Here is a 5448-nt window from a genome sequence, read left to right on the forward strand (position 1 = left end):
GCCTTGCAGGTGGGAGCAGGAAGAGGGCCAAGAGAGGCCTGCCAGAGAGCTACAGGAAAGGAGGGAGTGGGTGTGCCGATGAGGAGAATCTCAGTCTTACAGGCATTAAGGCTGAGGTAATTGGCGGTACACCACTCCTGGATAGCAGACAGACAGTCAGAGATGAGGGACGAAGAAGAGGTGGCCGAAGTGTCATCCGCATAGCACTGAAAGTTGGGGCAGAGAGCAGCAATGCAGTGGGCAAGGAGTTCCAGGTATTGATTGAACAGCCAGGGATGGAGGTTAGACCCCTGCGGGACACCACAGGTAGAGAAAAAGAGAGGAAAGACCCAAGTTGGACCTGGGAGGGTCGGTCAGAGAGGAAGGAAGTCAGCCACGCCAGGGCCTGACCAGTGATACCTAGGTTATCACAGAGACAATTAAGCAGGGTATCATGGTTGAAAGTGCCAAAGGCTGAAGAGAGATCAAGCAAGATGAGGACACACAGCATGTTAGAGTCGAGGTTGGAGATCAGGTCTTCACGGATGTTCAGGAGAGCAGTTTCCATGCTTCTGGCAGCTCTGAAGCCAGACTGATGGTCATGAAGACAACCAACAGATTCTGTGCGGAGATTAAGCTGGGAGATGGCCTGCTGTTCCAGGAGCTTGCCCAGGAAAGGAGTGATGGGGATTGGGCGATAGTTAGCCGGGCAGGAGGGATCTGCAGAGGGTTTCTTAAGAAGAGGTTGCACAAGGGAGTGCTTCAGGGGGGATGGGAAGACTCCAGTGGTGAAGGAGTATTTACAGAAGTCAGCCAGGGCAGGATCCAGGGTGTCATTGTGGTCCTTGATGATTATCCTGTTTTGACAAGATTTTCATAGATCGGACTTGTCTAGAATCCTTGTCAGTGGAGAACAGGGGAAAGGCAGAGAAGGAGGGAGGAGAGGTGGCTGCAGAAGGGCCAGAGGATGAGCAGGGAGTATAGAGAAGGAGGGGAGAGGAGGAGAGTGAGGATAGGATGTCCTGAGTTTTAGAGATGAAGTGAGAAGCCATTGCCATGCAGAGAGCCTGAGAAGTGACAGGAGAGGTAGAGACTGTGGCAGGATTGGCCAGTTCCTTGCAGATTTTAAAGAGTTTGCGAGTTGTTAGATGCCGCTGAGAAGCAGGCTTGGATATGAGCTCTCTTCTTGGTGAGGTAAGAGAGCCGGTATTGCCTTTGGAGCAGGTGGCAGGCCAGTTTGTCAGAGGATGTACAAGAAGCATGCCATTTCCTCTCAGCCACCCTGCACTTGTGTTTTAGGGTGACGAGGTCTGAGTCGTACCAGGAGTTGCTTTGGGCTTCAGGCAATCCTCATGACAGGGGCAAGGATATCAAGGGTATCAGATATAGCAGAGTGGAGTGTGGAGAGGACTGTATCAGGGTGAGAGTCAGCCGGGGGGCAAACAGGGGGTAGAAAGTGGCAGCAAAAGCCTCAACTGAAATGAGCTTCATGGGTGGATGACCGAGAAGGTGGGTGGCAGTGATGGAAGTGGGTTGGCCTGAGGGGTAGAGAGGGTGACCTGGGGGGAAAGGAGAAAGTGATCACTCCAGGAGAGAGGAGTGGTGAGAGGGACAGAAAGGGGAAGGTCTGAGGAGATCAGTACATCCAGAGTGTGCCCTGCAGAGTGAGTCAGGCCAGAGGGGAGAATAGTGAGTGACAGAGAGTCACAGAGATCGTGAAAGTGTCCAGAGGGAGGACAGGAGGCATCCAGGTGGATGTTGAAGTCTCCAAGAAGGAGGAGGTGAGTGGTCGAGGCCAGGAGTGAGGTAGCGTGGTCCGCCCACTCAGAGAGAAAGGGGGAAATCTGACCAGGTGGCCGATAGATAGTAGCCACAGTAAGGGAATGGTTATGAGAGAGAGCCTGCAGACGAGGCATTCAAAAGAGGAGTAGGCCCTCATAGGAATCACAGAGGCAGGAATCGACTCAGGGAGGATCAGGGCTACGCCCCCACCGGAGCGGTTGGACCTGGGTGCGGAGAGGATCTTGTAGCCATCGGGGAGGAGCATGTCAAAGCTTGTGGCATAGCTGGCCATGAACCATGTCTCAGTGAGGCAGAGGACATCTGGGTCAAGTTATTCCAGAAGGCGGCAGATGTCGGAGGAGTGTTTGACAGCTGAGCGGGAGTTAAGAGTGGCAATGTGGAGAAGGTTGTCATCATTGAAGGACTTCCATGGAGGAGTACAGATCAGAGGTACACCCAGCCGAGGTGTGGATGGAGTCAAAGTGGGGGCAGAGAGAAAATGAGAGTGCAAGGTAGCTGAGGAGGAGGCAGCAGGGGGAGGCAAGGAGGCCATGGAGCGGGGAGAGGGGACAGCAGGAGAAGAAAGGAAATTGATGAGGCGCGGGAAGCATCAATCAAAGAGGTGAAGGTTGGCCTGAGGGCCTTGGACCAGAATGGTCCCATTTGAATAAACATTAATGATGACCTTAGAAGAATGGAAGGAGTCCAGGAGGGCATCCCACCGGGTGCCACAATTAATGGAAGAAGAAGAGAAAGGAGAGAGCACAGAGACCATATGAAGGGTCCATACGTCTGGTGAGGGAACAACAAAGAGGATGTCAGTAAGAGTTTCCTTGGAGGAGACACGGTTATAGGTGTCAGCGATAGGGAGGCCTGGGTTGGAGACCAGGATATCCTTTTAAAACTTCTTCCTACCAGATTTAGTGAGGAGGGGAGGATAGATAATAGAGAAGCAGTTAGAAAAGATAGGAGAGAAGAGAGCACCATAGAGTAGGAGGGGAGAGGAGAGAGGAGGAAGGGGAGAGGGGAACACTAGATTAAGAACTATCAAAAATGCACGTTTTTATACAGTGGGGAAAAACCACCTACGTATGATAGTCCTGAATAGAGGGAGAAAGACCCAGGTTTCGCAATGCAATTTTAGGTACTGATACAGGGCAAATCATAAACAACAGTGGGAAAACCACCTAAGTTTGAGAATCCTGAATAGAGGGAGAAAGGCCTAGGTTTCACAATGCAATTCTAGGTACTGATACAGTGCAAATCATAAACAACAGAGGAAAAAACCCACCTGTAGGTGGAAGGGGTAAGCAGGGAAGTCAGAGGGATGGTGACTGGCAGCTGGCATCTCTGCGTGCATACATGTCTTTGAAAAGAAGAAAGCGGGCTGTTGAGCGTCCTAACCTTTTAGCTTCTGTTAGTTTGTCAAAGAGAATATTGACACACTGAATGTTGTTGTCAGGTTGGGATGTTTGAAAGCCAACATCTGTATCAAGTGCTCCATTAACTAGTCCTTGGTCCATGTCAAGGTTACATTTTAGCATTACGGTTTAAAGATCATTTTAATATTTTTCCAAACCAGCTGTGTTAGAGATAGGGTCTTTTAAAGTATTAAGCCTTGTTGTGGCTTGTTGACACATGCGTAGTGTCATACCATGTACATCCAGTTTGTCTGTGGAGCAAATTTGAAGTATTGGTTGCATTTCTTTTTTTTAACATCGTTTCATTACATTTTCAACAGCTTGAAAGAGTTGGCATCAAGGGCATACAGTTTACGTTTTTGTGTACTAATTGTTCCATGACATCAGTAGCACATGAGTTATGGCGATAGAGTGCATGGATGTGCCTGGTTATTAATATAGATTGTGCTTCTTGAGATAGTACACCAACTCTAATACTTTTTAAAATGTTGGCGTATGTGAGGTCTGCAGACTGGCGCATGTTTTCAATTAATAATTTGTATTGGAAATGTTGCCAAAGGTTGACATTTCCTATGCTGCCAAGAGTTTTACAGCATAGTTTGTGCCCTAAGGTTTTAAAAATAGGTTCACGTTTAACTCATGTTAATTGAAGAAAAAACTATAATGTGTTTTCCTCCAAAGACTTCTTCATAGTCTGTTTTCATGATCGCTTGAAATCAGAGGTGAATGAAGGCTAACATTAGATTAGAAAACATGCTTACCTCATCTATTAGCAGCATTTTCATTTGTTTGAAAACTCTGTGTAGTTCTATTGCAGCTTCTGGAGAAAGTTTGTAATAGTCTAATTTGTGTTCTGCTGGAAGGAGACGTAATCAGCGTAAAGTGACACCACCTATGTTGTAGGCAGCTAAACCTGTGGGGGCAGTTACAACAGCTGACATTGGATTGTTTGTCAATTGTTGTAGGAACTTGCTGTGATTTTGATTAAGAACGTTTTGCCTGAACCAGCTTGAACACTCACGTATAGCAGTGTAGGTTTGTAGTCTTGGAAGGTACAATTTTTACTTTCATGTTGAACACCTTGTTCAATTTGTTGTGTTACTTCTAGGAAAATGCTACGCTGCTCATTGTTTAGTTGTGATTTTAGTAGAGCAAAGTCTTCTGTAGATTGCTCATACTGACACATGGTGTTTTCTACTTCTGGCATGGCTAATTCTGCCTCATTTGCTATTAGTGGCTGTCCAAGTGGTTCTTGGCTTCCTGCTACAGAAGGTTGACTACTGTCAGGAGTGTCCACCTAGTTGCGCCTGGAGTTCTTCTTCTTGTTGCTGTTCATTGTGCAACATTGTTTTGTACGGTGCAAAGTTTACGTCTGTTATAGTGCTTTCATTTTCTTTGAAAGTGTCTTCATAGGTATCTAGTAAATCTTCTTTTCGCCATGGTTTAAAAAGTTGTAGCAGGGACATGTAATACAGTTCTTTATGTTGATGAGTTTTTAATAACAATTTGATATGATCAATTAAGCTTTGTTTGGTAAATTTCACTAAGCTGCCTTCACAATTGTCCACTCTGTATATACCTTTCTTTTCATCCGGTTTAATATTATTTTTGTATGTGAAGTTTTGGGCTATGTTGTATAGACACATGGTTTCCAAAATGGTACTCCTGTTCGGGTAGTATGTGTCTAGTAAATCGTTTTCCAATATGTCTTGGCTCTTGGGATCATTTTTGGCTATTTTTTCTGTCTTCATATGATTTGAGAACTATTTTTCTAGATTTAGCAGGGCCAAGACTTAGCCATACTATATTTTCAGATTGTCCATACAAGGCAGTACCGGTTAAACAGTCGGCAGCTTCATAGCAGCCACATTCTCTATGGGAGAGCATTTATATGCCTTAGCTGTACACATTCTGCGATAGTGTTTTGTCATATGATATGTAATCCCAGAGGTCTTGGAGCTCTGATTTTTTCTGCTTTTGTTAAGTAGGCTGTGACATATGGTGCAACTGCAGGGGAATTGTCTGCAATGTAATGCACATATATATTTGCATTCCATAGGAGAGCAATGATTGCACTGTAATCATTGATGTATTTTGATTCTTCTATTCTTTTTAAGTAATATGTGTTCTTAGGTGATTTACCTTTCACACTATGTCTAACTGAAGACATGAAGTTGTTTACTTGACCTGTTGTTGAAACTGGTCTAGGGAAACCAAGCAGCATTTGGTGTAGTATTTCCCTTTGTTTGTATATTTGCGACAACAA

This window comes from Ambystoma mexicanum, chromosome 10 (assembly GCF_040938575.1).
Source record: "Ambystoma mexicanum isolate Mex_15411 chromosome 10, UKY_AmexF1_1, whole genome shotgun sequence".
NCBI lineage: Eukaryota > Metazoa > Chordata > Amphibia > Caudata > Ambystomatidae > Ambystoma > Ambystoma mexicanum.